At 43.7% G+C, this 20,586-nt stretch overlaps 1 protein-coding gene across 1 annotated transcript in view; it reads left to right on the top strand.

Annotated features, from left to right (window-relative positions):
* The window catches only part of LOC136864057 (potassium voltage-gated channel protein Shaw), a 754,891-nt gene that overhangs the window by 310,649 nt on the left and 423,656 nt on the right, over positions 1-20,586 (top strand). The gene's annotated exons all lie outside the window — the stretch shown is intronic.

Genomic DNA, 20,586 nt, shown 5'->3' with positions numbered 1-20,586 from the left:
AAATAACGCATAGTGTGCTGTGAGAAGCAGGATACACTTCGCGTATTTCTACTTTACGTTAGTGTCTGGTATGGTTTAATTCAAGGTCTATACATTGGATAATAATCTGAGTGGTATATTTTAGACTTAAAATGAATCCTGCGCAGACAGTGAGGCAGAAAACTTATAAATGGTGTAGAGTTCCGATGTGCAATAGCTAACTACTTCTACGATTTTCGGAGACGCCGATGTGCAGGAATTTAGTCCTGCAGGAGTTCTTTTACGGGCCAGTAAATCTACCGACACGAGGCTGACGTATTTGAGCACCTTCAACTACCACCGGACTGAACCAGGATCGAACCTGCCAAGTTGGGGCCAGAAGGCCAGCACCTCAACCGTCTGAACCACTCAGCCCGACTTGTGAAAGCTAGATGAAGTCATATTTATCTTTATCATGTTTAACTTTTTCTCTCCACAAAGATATTTAATGTTTCTCTTTCATGGGCCCCGGACATGGGTAGGCCAGTTGTCCCAACCATAAATATATATATTTTTGGGAATGATAGATTATAGCCCTATAGTACTATGATCTTTCTTTCTTTCTTTCTTAATCAGTTTATCCTTCTGGGTTGGTTTTCTCTCGGACTCAGCGAGGGATTCCACCCCTACCACTTCAAGGGCAGTGTCCTGGAACGTGAGACTTTGGGTATGGTGATGAAACTGGTGAGGAGGGCCATTACCTCGCCCAGGCGGCCTCACCTGCTATGCTCAACAGGGGCCTTGTTGGAGAATGAGAGGATCGGAAGGGATAGACAAGGAAGAGGGAAGGAAACGGCCGTGGCCTTAGGTGCCTGGAGGAGAAGTGGGAAAATACGAAAAACCACTTCGAGGATGGCTGAGGTGGGATTCGAAACCCTTCTACTCAGTTGACTTCCCGAGGCTGAGTAGACCCCGTTCCAGCCCTCGTACTATTTGTTTTCAACTTTCATGGCAGAGCCGGGAATCGAAACCGGGCCTCCGGGAGTGGCACACATTAACCACTACACCACAGAAGCCGACTAATACTATAATGCTACCTATATGTTTATGTTAGTGCTGAAATCCGATTTCTTACTTTACTAATGCTGAAAGCCCGAAAATGTAATGTTATTCTTTAATAGGGGAATCAGTCTAGAAGGAAATGTTGGAAGTGATGTGATTTCTATCCAGGTTCGTTGTTATCCTAATACTATGGGTTACAGTACATTGCACGTATATAAAAGACGCCACTTACAAACTTGCTTGTTACCCGCGAATTTCTGCGGCCACAAAAGTCACATTTTTCAAGAATGATGACATCTACACATGGTAGATTGTCTGACTGTGCTGTTTTGAACATTTCTTCTGTCATTTCAAAGTTATTCGCGATCATGAATAATAAACAATCGGCTTTTAGTAACGGCTGATGCACAACGGCTGGTAGAGCTGTATGCGGTACTGGATCGTGACGTCACAGCGCGCCGTTTACGTCAGAGGCCGTTTCACTCGCCTTACGGAAAGGCACTATTAAATATTTTTTAATGGTAGAAAACAAGGCAACTTACCACAATGTAATACGTTTACGTACTATTTCATTGGTGTACTTTTCAAAAAAAACATTTTTGAAAATGATGCATGTTCCCAATTACGGTTAAAATTCCCGACCCTGCCGGGAATATAACCCGGGGCCCCTGTGATCAAAGGCCAGCACGCTAACCATTTAGCCATGGATCCCGTCAAGCCAGGCAGTCAACCACTGATACAGTTAAAGAAAAATCAATCTATTAAGAAAGTTTACTAAAATCAGCTTTGCCCAGTTCGTCCATCTGTTCTACTGGACAGATGTGTTTCGTTTTTTTATTCTCTCCAAAATAACGTGCTAATGAATTATAAGTAGGATCGGATTTTTAGTCACTGATATTATAGGTTAGAATGCAAAATGCGGGTAGCAAGTATAGTCTATCTTGCACAACGGTTATGCTATGAGATTTGCATAAACGTTAGGGGTACGGCGATTTAGAACACCTACTACAATTTGTGTTACTCTCGCTACATTACGGAACAACGGGCTAGATGAGACTTACTAATAAGCAAATTAGTTTGAATTCTAACCTATCACTGCCTAAAATTCCGGGCTGATCATCAAACATGTAAGTTCAGTCAACATTGGGTAATCCTAAAACCAAATCATTAAATAACTGGTGTACGAGATTCCCTGTACTTCTGGCAAGGTACACATTGGCCAAAAATGCCGGTCCATTGGAACTCGAATCAAGAAACACCAAAGAAATATCCGTCTCCACCAGCCAGACAAGTCAGCAATAGCTAAGCACACGCCGTATCGTCGGGTCATGATGTCGTGTTCCAAGATGTTCGAGCTCCCACATTAGACACTACAGGTATAGGATTATGCGGGAAGCTGTGGAAATAGGCAAAACTCCTAACAATTTCAACAGGGACACTGGCTATCAATTAAGTAATACCTGGTTGCCAGCCATTAACGATTTATGTAGATAGTTCTCTTCCCTGTCCTTTCACTACTGTTATTTCGTTTCGGTAGTTTCCAAATTCGTACGTTCCTCAGCGCCAGGTGGTTCATTCCAGGCTGTGTTATGTGTCATACTTTCATAACGTGTGTACACCTGTTATTTCCCCCCCACCGTTCCCTCACACTGTCTCACATCATTATCATCCTTTGGTTTTCTCCACACATTTTCTTCCCATTCCTGACCTCTAGTCTATTCTTGCCCTGGTGTATTCGTTCATTTTATTTTATTCTTTTATTTATTTCTGCTACTACGTTCGTCCCTGATTTGTCTCATGCCCTCTCTGTTACTTCTCACGCACACTCGGTGAAATAGAACATCTTGATTGGAGCTCCAGCTTGGATTGCTAGCGCTGTGCTAGCATACGGGGAGCCATCTGGTGACGAATGAGCGTGCCACTACAGCTCCAACGATAAAGCATTCTTAAATTCAGACCTTCATTACTGTAGAAGTCTTCCTCATGAATTGTCTACATTTACTTCTGAAGGTGTGGAGCAAAGTTCTCTGCGAAATGTAAAGAGTTTCCGCCTGTTTTCTTGACACGGCGTAAGCCCAAAAGCCCATGGCATGTCTATTAAACAATCACTTCACTAATTACAGGCAAAGGCTTACCGTAGCCCGCAATACATTCTGTACTTAGCCGGTTGTACGCAGTTAAGGAGCAATATCTTTACGTAAAGATATCGGCGAAGCTAGAGCCAGCGTCTCTCAGGGTGCATGCACCAGTGCATTGCGCTGTGCACGGTGCAAAAGACGACTTCGCTTGGTTGACCAGAGTGCAGACCCCCACTCCTCGATTTGGAGCCATAGCGCTGTCTCTCTTTCCCCACGCCTGTCTCACTCGTTCCGCCTGTCTCCCTCTTCCTCACTTGCTCCGTAGATTTCCAAATCCGAGCCGAGTTGAGCCGAGCTTAGCCGAGTAGCCCAGAGACGAAGCGTTGGTCCGAGGAGAGCCGAGTAGGACACATGCCCTGTGCACAGGAACTCTGCTCCTCCGTTTGCACGCGTGAGATTTTGGGCGTTTGAGAGACCCTGAGCTGCACGATTAAAAGTAACGGCGACTGTAGGTAAACCGGCAATTTGAACCAAACTTGGAACATATATGACGTAATCTTATCTGCCAGCCACCATCGGCATGGGGTGTGAGAAGGGGAAAATAAAATGTCCAAAATGACCGAGGTTGTGTACGTATGTGTGTGTGTATATTCCAGCATAGCTGTCAACCAAATTTGGCACACATTTGACTTAATATCTGGAGCAAAATAATGTGGGAGTAAGACACCCTTAGCACACACGGTTGGGGTTTGGGAGGGAATGACATGTAAAAAAATTGAAAATGACCGATATTAATGTCGAATCCATACTTTCCGGCGTCCGTGAGATGAATTGTCTGGATGAAGTTTAAGTCCAAGTTCAGCCTCCAGCTGCATGCGGGTCATAAGAGGTGAGAAAGAAAATGCCCAAAATGACCGAGATGAGTTAGAATCCACAGTTTTTGGGTTCGCTAGGCTAATTGGTGACATTCCTAATGAAACAGGGAGTCGTGAACATCTTATCTATAGCTCTACGTGTAAATAAGTACAATTATCACTTTTATTATTTGGAACGATCAGTTACTTCCCAGACAATCCGGGCTGCCACAAGGACAAAGTTCCACGCGAGACAAAATAATCTTAAACAAAAACTTTAAATTAAACAGACAACAAAAGCTCTAAAGCTACAAAATAGTTCGTAGAAACCGATCGAGTGGCCGCGCGGTTTGGGTCACGTAGCTGTCAGCTTGCATTCGGGAGATAGTGGGTTCGAACCCCACAGTTCTGAAGTTGGTTTCCCGTGATATCCTGCTTTAACACCAGGAAAATGTTGGAGCTGAACCTTGATTACTACGGTCGTCTGACGAGAAAGGGTAAGGGGTGTGGAGGGTGAGTTTAGCTGCTACGCATGCGTCACTGTCAAGTCTCAAGGCCTGACAATAAACATCGGTTCCATCCACGGTGATTCTTGTGAATTAAGGTGCTGCTGTGAAGTTTCAAATTGGTAGTGCAATTGCGCTTCAGTTACACATTTACTGCAAGTAATACTGTATAACGAACCAGTGGCGCCCACTTTAGGGGAGGCAAGGTATTTCCTGCCACCCAAAAAATAATTTAGGGGGGCAGAGTTTCCTTAAAACGTGGAGTTTGATAGTCTTCGGGGGCTGCTGAGGCGTTAAATAGGGAGAAGCTGGCAGATGGTTTTATATGAAGAAATGAGATTAGAAAGAGGCATTCCTTCCGAGAACTACATTTCCCAATGGAGACTGTTCAGGCAATACATCTGGTGATAGAACTTCCAACATTTCGTATCATTACAGCACAAAAGCAAAGCAAAGTCATCTCCGTACAGGCCATGAAGGCCCTTGGAGGGGCGGAAGGTAGATTCTTCCACCATCCGTAACCTCGGCACTTGATGGGGTGGAGTGGTTAGCTCTACGCCCGGCCGCCTTTGCCCCCAGGAATTAACCTGGTACTCATTTTCGGTGTAGGCTGAGTGAACCGCAGAGCCATGTGCACCTCCGGAAGTGGAAATCTCGTTTCTTAAATTTTACGACTTCCTGGCGGGGATTCGAACCCACGTCCTTCCGGGCGAACCGAGCATGCCTTTACCGCCTCGGCCAGGCAGCACCTATAATATACAGCACGGTAATAGGATATTTATTTAAAAAATGTATTCATGTAGCAAATTCTAATTCTTTTACATGTTATTACTTTTTTATAGCTTCCTACATATAACATTCCTTCAAAATAATTTCTATAATGTCCGACTCGCTGGCTGAACTGTCAGCGTACTGGTCTTCGGTTCAGAGGGTCCCGGGTTCGATTCCCGGCCGGGTCGGGGATTTTAACCATAATTGATTAATTCCATTGTCACGGGGGCTGGGTGTATGTGTTGTCTTCATTATCATTTCATCCTCATCACGACGCGCAGGTCACCTACAGGTGTCAAATAGAAAGACCTGCACCTGGCGAGCCGAACCCGTCCTGGGATATCCCGGCACTAAAAGCCACACGACATTTCATTTCATTTCTATAATAAAACGGGTAACCATTTTAGGGGTGTCGATTTGATGGTGGCTGATATTGTCCTCATGGTATCGTTCAGTTGTGTATCAACTTTTGAAGTATATACACTGTTAAGCCACACAGGGCAGCAGTATTCTGCAACTGGATAGATCAAGGCAAGAGCTGATGTTCGTAGTACTGTCGCGTTTGCTCCCCATCCTGTTCCACTGAGCTTGTGTAATATGTTGTTCCTTGTTTTTATCTTGGCTGCAGTGTTAGAGAGATGTTGCTTGTATGAAAGTGTCCGATCCATTGTAACGCCCAGATACTTTGAATATGGATTCACAAGTGGGGAAGATCTGAAGACCCATTCTGCGACTGTGATAATGTGCCTCAGATCATCCAGCACATTGTTATGGACTGCCCAAAAAGAAGATTCAATGGATCTGTTCAAGAATTACATAGTGCCTCTACAGAAGCAGTGGACTGGCAGAAAAGTCTGGACATTAAGTTTTGAATGCTGACTTGTAGATCACATACTTATTTAAGAAATATGTATATTTATACTGAACCCATAATTCTACGGTGAGAAAAATTTTTATTTTTCCCAAATATTTATTTGGTATTCAGAAACTACTGTATGTTTGAGGGCAGCCATTTTTCGCTCCCAAGAGCCCGATGTTGCGTGGGAAGGTTCCCGCAAGGCGAGCTCGTGGATTGCCGGGACACCTCGGTGGAACTCGAGTGCCCGACAATTTTCTAAATTAATGAATTCTGCACAACGAGGGATTTTGACAAGATAGTAAAGGAAGAAATAAATAAGCAAAATTATTCATACACCCTCTGTGAAGGTAGTGACACCAGGGACAATTTTAGATGCAGTTAAGCCTAAGTGTGTGTTAGCGTGAGAACAGCGAGCTAGTTACACGTGCCAAGGTCGTGGGCAGAAGAAAACGCGCGAAACGCACGGGCAGAAACAATTTATTTCTCCTGTTGTGGGTGTAGGAAAATTATAAAATTAACACCTAACATAAGTGCAAGTCTGTCCGGAGTTCTGGGACAAATCTTATCAAAATTGGTCTATTAGAAGCAAATTTGGCAGATTTCACAACCAAGCCTCATAGAGGGGATAGCGTCCTTCTGGAAATTATAAAAGAAACCCCCCCACCGTAGATTTTTCAGTGTCGATCTGGAACTTGAAGCCGCGGGAGCTCGTGCCCGTCGTCATTAGAAATTCGCGCCAGATTGACCGACAATAATTCAATTTTTTATATTTTTGTGGCAAGAATGCATATTAAATTAACGATGTTATCGTGCTCTTTCAGTTTAATAAAAGTTAGTAAGCACATTTTTGCTCCTCATTTCAAGTAGTTAGGCTTTCTTCTGAACCCCATCGTTTGGTTAAGATCGTGACCGAATTTATTCCCGCAACGACCCAAGATTTAAGAGTTCTAAATTGTTCTACTATAGCAGCCGTGGCCGACCAACGATGGAATGGTAAGTTCAAGGGTTCAGTAGAAGTGGCGCCATCAACTTTGGGGCCTTAATGTCACGATAACGATGAGGAGCCCAAAGTCACGATAACGATACGATGCCACGATAACGATAATGAAATTATCCATTGAAAATAAATGTTAGAAAAATATAAAATAATGTTGAGGCCTAAGCCACATTATAAATAATACAAGCGGGTGAAAATTATGGCTGAGCCACAGTTAAACGAATTATGCCCAATGAGAGTGCTAGATATTATCACGTTTAACGAGGAGCGTAACTACTTGGTAGATAATAATAATAATAACAGTCACAATGCATTTTAGGAAACCAGTACTTAAAGCTGTATTGAAGCTTATGTCATGTTGCCAATATAAATTTTGGAAGTGGTAACGCTGAATTACATTCAAAGTTTATGCGTTAACATGTTCTTTGTTTAATTAATTTACGGAAGCGAAAACATTTGGGATATTTATCCAGAGTAAATTATTAACTTTAGAATTTTCTTTTTATTAAACAAGTTTGTGATACCAGCCACCTAAACAAAATTTTATGAGACAACTGTCGGAATGTTGTCAGTTTCGGTATTAAATTATAATAGCGTTTGTATGTGAAAACGCAGTAGATAGTGAATTCTTTCCCTAGTAGTTTGGAGTATTCTGGTTGCATCAACAGCCAGCGTACTCATTATTGTATTCTTTGTGGTATTGTGAGATGGAAGGTCAGGCGACCTTGGAGAAGTTAATGCAGATGATAGAGGACATGAAAGTCCAGAATGAGAATTTAAGGGAGGATATGAAAGTTCATAATGAGAATTTAAATAGTAAGATGGAGGATACGAAAGGGCAAATGTTAGAAAGTTTTGATAGTAAGATGGAGGACGCGAAAGTCCAGAGTGAGAATTTGAGAGAGGACATGAAGGCTCATAATGAAAGTTTGGATGGTAAGATTGAGGAGTTGCAGTCGAGTTTGAAAGACACTCGGGAGGAGTTACAGTCTAGTTTGAAAGACACTAGTGACGAGTTAAAGAGTAGTATTGAGGATACCCAGGCTAGGTGTAAAGAGTCTAGTGATGAGTTGAAGGCTGGATTGAAGAACGTAGTTCGTGAGACATACACTATGTGCACCGAACTTAAAGAGGAAGTTAGGGGTGAGATAGGTAAACTCAACCAACGTTTTGATGATAGCCGAGTGGAAATTAGGGATGAAATTGACAAACAATTTGCGGAAGTGCAGGTCAATTTAAAGAACGATTTTGATAAACAATTTTCTAAAATCCATGACAGTTTAAAAACCGATATGGACAAGCGTTTTGACGAAAGCCACGACATGTACAGTAGGTTATGTGATAGTCAGGATGAGATGAGAAAGGAACTTGACAAGCATTTGCTGGAGAGCCAGGCGGCGCATAAACAGCTGATTGACAGTCAGGTTGAATTTAAGGACGACATTACACAACAGGTCGTAGAGATGCGGATCTCCAGTGATAAGGAAAAGGGGAAAACGCTAACCATAATAGAGGAACAACGTCAAATATTATCTGCGGACATTCAGTCACTGAACAACAAGGTAGATAAAATTAGTGTGGAATTGGAGAGTCAGGTATTGTCAAAAACCGAAACCATGGAGAAGAAACTGTTACAAGTTAATGAGGAAGCAATTAGTAAACTCCAAGCGGCTAATGAGGACTCCGAAACTTTAATTAAAGAAATTCAAGAGGAGTTAGTTGAAATGAAAAATGAACATACCAGGGAATTCAATGACAGGCAAATTAGTATAGAACAGGACTTAAGGGAAATCACGTCAGCCCAGGAAGAGACAGACAAGAAAGTTGGGTTCATTAAGAGCGAAGTGAGCAGTTGGATTAGCAGCGTGGTAGATATGCAGTCCAAGGTGGACAAAGTATTAAGTCAAACCTCGACAGCTGTTAACTCTGACCTCAGTGGTCAATTGCCAAATATCAGTCATGTGAATAATAACGGTCAGAGCTCGAATGTAGATACCAGTCGATCTCAAAGCTCAGGGGTCACCAACGTTATTAACATGATCAAGTTACATGAGGACCAGCCTAAGAAATTTAATGGAGGTCCACATACCACGCCGAAGGGGTTCCTTAAGGATCTCAGGGAGTACATCCGGGACGCCAAGATTCCTGAGGAACGTCAGTTGAGGGTAGCTGAAAGATATTTAGAGGGGGCACCACTTTTATGGTTTAAAGGCTTCCGATACCACTTTGATACCTTTGATGAATTCCAGAGGGCGTTTCTCAATAAATTTTGGAGTACGGAAATTCAGCAGAGTCTTAGATTAGAGCTATACTCACGTCGGTATAATGCAATAGGCCCTACAAAGTTCAGTGAATACTTTATTGCCCAAATGGTAAAGTTCAGAGAACTTGAGGCGCCGCCCTCGGAGCAAGAGTTGGTACAGGCCATCCAGAAGCAGTTACCTCCCGAAGTGCAAAGGATGCTCTTTGCATCAAAGGTAGAGACCCCCATGCAGGCAGAAATGATCCTTAGGCAATTGGATCATACCCATAATCAAATAGCACCCAGAGGGGGACGATCGCACGAGCAACATGTAAACACTGTTAGCCAGGTTCCAGAGGGAAGTCCAGAGGCACCCGAGCAGGGGAAACCACAGCCGACTGAGCGGAGGCGTGAGTTTCGCAATAATTGGGAACCCTCGCATCCACGAAATGAGGATTGGAAAAGGCGTAGGGGTAATTGGAATTATCCACAAAGGAGGAACCCTTACTGGAGGCGATACGATGGGGACAGAGAAAACCAGAGGAATTTCAGGAATGGACTTAATAACCGCAGGGACTGGGGAAATAATCGAACCCAGAATTTCCGCCGTGATGAGGATGAACGGTACCGTGAACGTGTTCAGTACACCGACGGGTTAAGGAAGGACCACGAAAGAAAAAAATGGCAGGGGGCTATACAGCGCCAGGACGTCAACACCGATTGTTTCGGGGCTGAAAGTTTGGAATTCCAGAAGGCACATAGGCAAGACCAACGAAACTCCGGTCTGAACCCGTTTGCGCCAGATTTTGAGCAGGAGTCAATGTCGACTCTTGATAGAAGAAAAACAACTTCAAATTCCCAGTAGGAAAAGGTTCAGAGTCTTTCATCCCAGATTCTGAAGGAGAGACAACCAAATGACGCACATAACATCAGTAACATCAAGAAACAGACTCCTGGCAACTCCCAATTCAATGATGACCGCAACCCAATAAGAAGATTAAAGGTTTATCATAGAGCCGAAGAAAGAATTCCACTACAGGATGACGCAGCCTTACCAGCTGGGGAAATGGTCACCGAAGAAGAAGAAGAAGAAGTACAACCCGTAAATATGATCGTCACGTCGAGAGAAAGACAGGTCGAGGCACCACTCCAAGGACAGGCAAGCAGTGGGAGTAAAGAAGAGGAAGACGCTGAATGTTTACAATGTTCATTCTTAAGAGAAGACTTTGTTGATGACATCTGTAACGCAATCCTATTGTTGGAAGAAGAAAACAGGGAAATACGTGAAAGTAACAGAGCCCTACGTCAAGAGTGAGATCGGCTGGGAAAATTTACGTAGAATCATGGTTCATTTGTATCAAAATTCCCATGTACAATTCAGAATTTTGAAGGAATATATCTGTTTAAATATTTCCCCTTTCTGGGTAAATATTTCGTCGTTTGTAGGTGGATTATGAACCCATAATTCTACGGTGAGAAAAATTTTTATTTTTCCCAAATATTTATTTGGTATTCAGAAACTACTGTATGTTTGAGGGCAGCCATTTTTCGCTCCCAAGAGCCCGATGTTGCGTGGGAAGGTTCCCGCAAGGCGAGCTCGTGGATTGCCGGGACACCTCGGTGGAACTCGAGTGCCCGACAATTTTCTAAATTAATGAATTCTGCACAACGAGGGATTTTGACAAGATAGTAAAGGAAGAAATAAATAAGCAAAATTATTCATACACCCTCTGTGAAGGTAGTGACACCAGGGACAATTTTAGATGCAGTTAAGCCTAAGTGTGTGTTAGCGTGAGAACAGCGAGCTAGTTACACGTGCCAACGTCGTGGGCAGAAGAAAACGCGCGAAACGCACGGGCAGAAACAATTTATTTCTCCTGTTGTGGGTGTAGGAAAATTATAAAATTAACACCTAACATAAGTGCAAGTCTGTCCGGAGTTCTGGGACAAATCTTATCAAAATTGGTCTATTAGAAGCAAATTTGGCAGATTTCACAACCAAGCCTCATAGAGGGGATAGCGTCCTTCTGGAAATTATAAAAGAAACCCCCCCACCGTAGATTTTTCAGTGTCGATCTGGAACTTGAAGCCGCGGGAGCTCGTGCCCGTCGTCATTAGAAATTCGCGCCAGATTGACCGACAATAATTCAATTTTTTATATTTTTGTGGCAAGAATGCATATTAAATTAACGATGTTATCGTGCTCTTTCAGTTTAATAAAAGTTAGTAAGCACATTTTTGCTCCTCATTTCAAGTAGTTAGGCTTTCTTCTGAACCCCATCGTTTGGTTAAGATCGTGACCGAATTTATTCCCGCAACGACCCAAGATTTAAGAGTTCTAAATTGTTCTACTATAGCAGCCGTGGCCGACCAACGATGGAATGGTAAGTTCAAGGGTTCAATACGTATTTATAATGTATCCTTGTTTTGCCATACGAAATAATATTAATTGATGTAATTATTAATCAAGTTCTGTTTTACTGTTTACTTGTGAAAATTCCGCACATAAGTCCCGTTCAAAAATATATAATTTTAGAAACAAGCTCTATTATTGTTGTTCTCTTCTGTTTATTTGTGAATATCGTTATTCTACACTGACTGAGCAAATGTCATGGGATAGCGGAGCACTGATGCGCAGGTCTGTTGTCTGCGCACCACACGGCCCCTGCGCCAGCGGCAGTTGTATAGGAAACCTTGTGAGCAGTGGCTGTGCATGTGACAGGTGTAACATGGAACGTCGTGGTGAGCTGACACTGTTCGAACAGGGTATGGTAGCCGATGCCCGACGGATGGGAAGTGCGATTTCGGAAGTGGTGCGGGAATTCGGCTTTACACGATCAACCGTGTCCAGGGTGTATCGTGAATGGTTGAATGTGGATGTCACCGTCCACAACAGACGAACGATCGGCCGTCCAGCCACCCTCGATGACCGTGACCGGCGACAGCTGAGACGGATTGTCAATAGTGACAGGCGGGCAACCGTGCAACAAATCACGGCTCAATTCAACACAGGGCGTGCTAGACACGTCTCCCAGTGGACAATCCGTAGGAACATAGGTTCTATGGGGTATGGGAGCCGACGCCGCACACGGGTACCACTGTTAACCCAACGTCATCGGGCACAACGACGCGCATTTGTCGGCAGTCACCAGAGATGAACATTGGAACAACGGCGTAACGTGATATAGTCGGAAGAATCACGATTTCAATTCACCATGCCGATGGAGGCACTGTGTATGGCGCAGACCACATAAAGCGATGGATCCCGCCTGCTTCGAACGTGTGGTCCAGGGTGCTGGTGTCTCTGTTATGGTCTGGCGTGCATTTTCCTGGTATGGAATGGGCCCCCTAGTTGTTCTGGAAGAGACTTTGAATTGTACGCGGTATGCTGAGCTGCTCGGAGACCATCTCCACCCATTTTCGGCCTTCCTGCGCCCAGACGGTTCTGCGGTATTTCAAAATGATAACGCGCCGCTACATCGCTTCCACGTCGCCCGGGAATGGTTCCAGGAACATGCAGTGGAGGTCCAATGACTGCCATGGCCACCCAGGAGCCCCGATATGACCCCTATCGAGCATATCTGGGATGTCTTGGAACGCAGGCTCCGTGCCATGGATCCTGCACCCACAAACAGACCAGCATTGGCGGCCGCTCTGCAAACGATTTGGTGTCAGCTGCGTCCAGAGGACTACCAGGGGACTTGGCGACTCACTTCCACGGCCTCTCACTGCAGTTCGCAGGGCCGGAGGAGGCCCCACACGCTATTAGGTGACTATCCCATGACATTTGCTAAGTCAGTGTACATGAATGTTTGGAATAATAGTTGTTCCTCATTTCACATGCCTCAGCTCCTTTTAATCATCCCCCCCCCCCGCCAATAATTGTAATGAACAATTTAATAATGAACACGCATCTCTTTCAAAGAACTCGCATTGTTTATCGCGACTAATGTTTGTAGCTTGGTATAGTATCCGTTACTCGTGCCGTACCTACAAGCTGCCGCGACTTCTCGTGAGACACAGATATAATACCACGGTCGCTTCCTTCCCACTCCTAGCCCTTTCCTATCCCATCGTCGCCATAAGAGCTATCTGTGTCGGTGAGACGCACAACGAATTATAAAAAAAAGAGTTCGTAAATTATATTTCTTTTTCTACTTGCTTTACGTCGCACCGACACAGTTAGGTCTTATAGCGACGATGGGACAGGAAAGGGCTAGGAGTGGGAAGGAAGTGGCCGTGGCCTTAGTTAAGGTACATCCCCAACATTTGCCTGGTGTGAAAATGGGAAACCACGAAAAACCATTTTCAGGGCTGCCGACAGTGGGTTCGAACCCACTATCTCCCGAATACTGGATACTGGCCGCACTTAAGCGACTGCAGCTATCCAGCTCGGTCGTCAATTATCAGTCAACGTCACAATAAATACATCTACTAAAAAAACTTCACACAGAATTAATAGGAAAAGAGTACTCGGACAGCACGTGGAGCAATTTTATATTTGACTTATTTATTAAGAATGCTGCGGAGAAGAACGGACCCTCTAGTTATTTTATTATACAGCAGAAGTCCGGCTGTATGGCTAAATGGTTAGTGTTCTGGCGTTTGGTCACAGAGGTCCCGTGTTCGATTCCCGACAGGGTCGAAAATTTTAACCATAATTGGTTAACTTCGCTGGCTCGGAGGCTTGGTACATGTGGCAGACCATGGATGTGCAGACTTTTCCTTTCAGCGGGCGGTAATTTTCTTGTCACATAGCAAACCAGTGACCTGGCGCTACTTCAGCCATTTATAGCATTTACTCGTGCTCGGGTGTTTGGTGATGTATTTATCTCTGATGTGATGAGTGATACAAGTTATTTTAATTGTTTGGCTTCAACTAGGTCTTGCACGTCGATGCGAGTAGTATCAGCAGTCTGCAAGCCACACTGCACACACTCGGTTTTAGTAATGTTAAGGTGTAAGCCATATTCCTCTAAATTTGTAGTGAGTGTGAGTGGTTGAAATGTTCTGTTTCCCACAGAACTATGTTTTAGGGACTCGTTCATGTTTTCAGTTCAATGGAAATCTTCAGTAGTCATTCTGACTACTCGAAACTTGCGGTGCGCCTTTGCAATTGCGTACGCCCAATCCTCAAGCTGGCTTATTGTAAGCAGTTTGGAGGCAAAGAAATATATGTGTACTGGGCTGCCGCTAGCGCCAAACAAACAAACAAACAAACAAACAAACAAACAAACAAACAAACAAACAAACAAACAAACAAACAAACAAACAAACAAACAAACAAACAAACAAACAAACAAAGAAACAAGCAAGCAAACAAACAAGCAAGCAAACAAACAAACAAACAAACAAACAAACAAACAAACAAACAGTTTGATGAAGTGGTTCTGAAACAACATACTGGATTGCAGCACCTATCAATATTTTGCCACCAAACAGATTGGTTCTTCCCTTACAACTGACTCACACAATTTTTTTTAATTTTTGGTTCCTGTATCTCTTTGCTTCTCCCCCTGTGGTTGCTGCGATACAATAACACCCACAGTATCCCCTGTCTGTCGTAAGAGGCAACTAAAAGGGCCCCATCGGCTCTGAACTGTAGAGCGTAGGTTGGCGTCCACGGGGCTCTCAGCTGAGTCCTGGCATTGCTTCCACTTACTTGTGCCAGGCTCCTAACTTTCATCTATCCTGTCCGACCTTCCTTGGTCAACTCTTGTTCTTTTCCGACCCCGACGGTATTAGGTTTGCGAGGCCTAGGGAGTCTTTCATTTTCACGCCCTTAGTGGCCCTTGTCTTCCTTTAGCCGATATCTTCATATTTCGAAGTGTCGGATCCCTTCCAATTTTTCTCTCTGATTAGTGTTATATAGAGGATGGTTGCCCAGTTGTACTTTCTCTTAAAACAATGATCACCACCACCACCACCCCCACCACCCCATTGGCTCTAGGTGTTAATATAAGGAAAGATCTTCATTGGGGTAATCACATAAATGGGATTGTAAATAAAGGGTACAGATCTCTGCACAAGGTTATGAGGGTGTTTAGGGGTTGTAGTAAGGATGTAAAGGAGAGTGCATATAAGTCTCTGGTAAGACCTCAACTAGAGTATGGTTCCAGTGTATGGGACCCTCACCAGGATTACCTGATTCAAGAACTGAAAAAATCCAAAGAAAAGCAGCTCGATTTGTTCTGGGTGATTTCCGACAAAAGGGTAGCGTTACAAAAATGTTGCAAAGTTTAGGTTGGGAGGAATTGAGAGAAAGAAGAAGAGCTGCTCGACTAAGGGGTATGTTCCGAGCTGTCAGCGGAGAGATGGCGTGGAATGACATTAGTAGACGAATAGGTTTGAGTGGCGTTTATAAAAGTAGGAATCACAATATGAAGATAAAGTTGGAATTCAAGAGGACAAATTGGGGCAAATATTCATTTATAGGAAGGGGAGTTAGGGATTGGAATAACTTACCAAGGAAGATGTTCAATAAATTTTCAATTTCTTTGAAATCATTTAGGGAAAGGCTAGGAAAACAACAGATAAGGAATCTGGCACCTGGGCGACTGGCCTAAATACAGATCAGTATTGATTGATTGATTGATTGATTGATTGATTGATTGATTGATTGATTGATTGATTGATTGATTGATTGATTGATTGATTGATTGATTGATTGATTGATTGATTGATTGATTGATTAACTTGGGAGCATGAGTTGACGTGTACGGGCCCTTAGCTGAGTCCTTGCATTTCTTCCAGTCCTCACATTCATCTATCTTATATGACCTCTCTTGATCAACTTTTGTTCTTTTCCAACCCCGACTGTATTAGGTTCCGAGGGTACGGAGACTTTCATTTTCATGCCCTTTGTGGCTCTGGTCTTTCTTTTGCCGATACCTTCATTTCTTGTAGTGTCGAATCCCTTCCATATTTCCTTAGATTACTGTGAATAGACGAACGTTCACCATTTGTACTTCCTCTTAAAGTAGTAATCACCACCACCACCACCACCTCCACCCGTTTCCTTCCTAGCCTCTCAAATGTGATGTAACGTATTTGCTCATCTATTGCTCCTTAATCATCTCGACGCGCGCGGCTTCTGATTGGTGGCAACTTCTCTCGCCTAACAACCACCGAGATTAAAATAATGGGGCATGACGAAGAATCACAAACGGAACAACGCCTAATTAGTAAATACAGTCCTAGTCAGAGGGTGGAACACATTGACCACATCACATGAACTGCTCAAAGTTTCCTCCATGACCAGCCTCACCATGGACTGGCGATATCTGGGTCCTGTCCAACAGCTGCTCAGGCGTTACAAACATGACATTCCAGGTCGTTGATGTTCATCGGATTAATATACACTACTGCCCGCTTTCTCCAACTGTGTGTTAAAGTTTACTTAACAAAATGTTAACTAGCAATGTTTATTTATTTAATACTTCTGTTAAAAGTCCCCTGTTTCACGAATACATTTCCAACATGTGTTACAAAACAATTGTTAAAGACAAATTAACACGTATCCGAGAGATTTTTTGAACGCATTTGGCAGTGAGCATCTTTTGTTTCTTTAAGTACAGTGCTCCGAGGGGTGTATTGAAATTGTGCTTGCAATTTGTCATATACGTTTGACATTATTATAGGTTATCGTTGGCGCTTACCGGTAAGTCGTAAATATGTGCATTACCGAGCAAGTGGCCGTGCGGTTAGGGTCGCGCATCTGTGAGCTTGCATTCGGGAGATAGTGGGTTGGAACCCCACTGTCAGCAGCCCTGAAGATGGTTTTCCGTGTTTTCCCATTTTCACACCAGGAAAATGCTGGGGCTGTACTTATCGAAGGCCATGGCTGCTACTTTCCAATCTCCCACCCTTCCGTCGCCGAAAACCTTCGATTTGTTAGTGTGACGTTAAACAAATAGCAAAAAAGTGCATTAACAAGTAGCAAAAGCGTTATTATAAAGAAAAATAAAAGGACGGACGATTATATCACAACATTCAATGCATTCTCATATGAGTGCATATAAGACTCCTACAACACCGGAAAAATGTGATAATTCATACGTCTTGAATGATTTTCGGGCATTATTTTACTGCGGAGAAAATAATGTAATGCATTGCCAATGCCGCAAAGGCAGCAGAATATCTTTGCAGAATTCTACACATTCTTGACTTGCACTCACGTACATAGTGTCTACAATTACATGAAAAATGTCTGAAGCATAATATCAAAGAATTATAAGCAACGCTGCACTGGAGATACTGATAAGTTTCAATCTGTGGGAAACACTAACCTAGTACCTTGTTCATTATGACTTTGGTAATTAGGCATCTTTATAGATAACATTCTTCTGACAACTGTAAAAAGAAATTTTTCATAGTATGTGTCGTCCGTTGCCTTCTTCAGTTTATAGATAGTCTTCATATAGCAATACAGCTTCAAACTTACGACTTCTGGGTGCTACCATTTCGAAATTTTAGCAGCTGTTATGAGGTTTAACACAGGGCTGGTGTCATGTTAATTTAACACAAGTATTAATAGTTTGTTAGCGTTAACAATTCTTGATGACAAGGCCATTTTGTTATATTGAGCGTTAATTCTACTTAACAGCTGTTTTAACACTTAACATTCGTTGAAGTACCTGGCCCTATAATTTTCATGTGTTCCTACAAGTGAAATTTCAGTAGATGAATGTCGAGAGACCGTGCAGGCCAGTGGGCTAGGCAACGTCGCGGGAAGATGTCTCGAAACCGGTGTACATGCGAAGTGAATTGCGATGGAGCCCTCTGTAATGCCGAGGTACATGTTACAGTATTAGAGGCAGCGTGCCCATTACTGATGCATTCAGTCGTCGGGGTAGCATATGTGGGTCAAGGGTGATACCACATCACACATTTTGTCCAAAGCCCTGTTGATGATTAGCGACAATCGTACGAAGGAGATTTTCATTTGCCCATGTGTGTATGTTACCCTCATGGTGTCTGTCAGACAGCATAAATTTACTATCAAATTTTATCATGTATTGTTCGTTTTTGTTTGAACTTAATTGGCTGAAATGTAAGCTCAGCAGACAAAAAAGCTAGTCACCCTAGTGCGCACGCACAGATGGATGGTTATGCCTGTACAGATGGCGCAGCGAACCGCACGCGCTCTTGAGAATAAGGCAGTAGGACTCAGTGAGACATTGTTGTTTTAAGCGGACAGTGTACGTCATCATGGGTAGATGTAAGGATGTGACAGAGTGGCAAAAAGGGGCAATTGTGTTTAGCCGTGCACGTGGCCATACGGTGCGTGAAGTTGTTCGATTTGTTGGTGTTTTGCAGGGGACTGTTAACGTGTCTACAAGGAGTGGTGTACTGCACGTGGCCACGAAACACGACCTCAGAATTGTGGTCGGAAAAAAATATGCTGACCGAGAGGGACCGGAGACGCGTTTCACGGCTTGTAAATCGAAATCGCTTCCAACCCCGACAGGAATTGCTGCAGTCCGTGAATGAAGGTCCATCCCAACCTGTTAGGGACAGAACATTGCGACGGTAACTGCATGTAATGAACACCTCACAAGAGGCCATTGCTCACAAAGGCAGATAAAGCTGGGCGTCTTCAATAGGCTGGAAATCATCCGTCGTTGACAGTAGCTGACTGGCGGATCGTACTGTGGTCTGACGAATCACGTTTTCGCCTACATTCCAATGACGCATATCGTCGAGTGCACCGAAGGCCAAACGAAGCATTTCATCCTGGACGTGTGCAAGGTCAGATTCTTATTTCTTTTCTTGCAAGTTGCTTTACGTCGCACCGACACAGATAGATCTTATGGCGACGATGGGATAGGAACGGGCTAGGAGTGGGAAGGAAGCGGCCGTGGCCTTAATTAAGGTACGGCCCCAGCATTTGCCTGGTGTGAAAATGGGAAACCACGGAAAACCATTTTCAGGGCTGCCGACAGTGGGGTTCGAACCTACTATCTCCCGAATACTGGATACTGGCCGCACTTAAGCGACTGCAGCTATCGAGCTCGGCTGGGTCAGATTCAAGCCGGAGGTTGTTTATTTAAACATTCTGGATGACTAGGTGTTGCTTTTCAGTCAACATCTGAATGATGAGTACGCTATTGATTTTTCAAGTGACAGAGCAATGTTCTTTCGGCTGGATGCATATGTGACTGGTTTTATGAACACTCCCCCACCCTATTTCATATCAATTGGCCTGCAAAATCACCTGACTTGAACCCCATTGAAAATCTGTGGGGTATGCTGGCTTAGCGGGTAAAACGCTGACATCAGCATTCGCGCAATTTGGTGGAATTGCGCTATCAAATCCTCAGCATGTGGCTTAACCTCGATGTGATATACCTACACTATCTTGTGGATTCACGTCCTAACCGGTTTTCAAGTCCAGGGGTGGATTTACACGGTGTTAAATGATGCTTGTAATGATTTCTCTAAAAAAAGAAAAACAGAAGAAAATACAAGAAAACTAAACTGTAGCTCCAAAAACAGTAGACCTTCCTTTTTCTTTCTCAAAATTTTGGAACAGACGTTTTACTGATTACTTTTCTGCTATGTCATTCTTCCATAAAGAATCTAGAATCGAAAAAAAGAATCAAAATTATTGAAAATTTCAAAGCATAAATTCACTTTTTGTCCACCTCTGTGGTGTAGTGGTTAGTGTGATTAGCTGCCACCCCCGGAGGCGCGGGTTCGATTCCCGACTCTGCCACGAAATTTTTGAAAAGTGGTACGTGGGCTGGAACGGGGTGCACTCAGCCTCGGGAGGTCAACTGAGTAGAGGTGGGTTCGATTCCCACCTCAGCCATCCTGGAAGTGGTTTTCCGTGGTTTCCCACTTCTTCTCCAGGCAAATGCCGGGATGGTACCTAACTTAAGGCCACGGCCGCTTCCTTCCCTCTTCCTTGTCTATCCCTTCCAGTCTTCCCATCCCCCCCGCATAGCAGGTGCGGCCACCTGGGCGAGGTACTGGCCATCCTCCCCAGTTGTATCCTCGACCCAGAGTCTGAAGCTCCAGGACACTGCCCTTGAGGCGGTAGAGGTTTGATCCATCACTGAGTCCGAGGGAAAAACCGACCCTGGAGGTTAAAAAGATGAAGAAGGAGAAGAAGAAGACATTCACTTTTTGATGACCAAAATTGATGTTTTTAGATCATTTTCACCTGTTTGTATGCCGTATCCTCAATAATTAATTATCTTCCTCTTCCTGTTTGAATCCAATTTACCATCACTTTCTATCCCGTAATCGGGATCA

The sequence above is a fragment of the Anabrus simplex genome, chromosome 1 (assembly GCF_040414725.1).
Source record: "Anabrus simplex isolate iqAnaSimp1 chromosome 1, ASM4041472v1, whole genome shotgun sequence".
In the NCBI taxonomy this organism is placed as follows: domain Eukaryota; kingdom Metazoa; phylum Arthropoda; class Insecta; order Orthoptera; family Tettigoniidae; genus Anabrus; species Anabrus simplex.
Note: the sequence above shows the minus strand (reverse complement) of the source record. Positions and strands in the feature narration are given on the sequence as shown.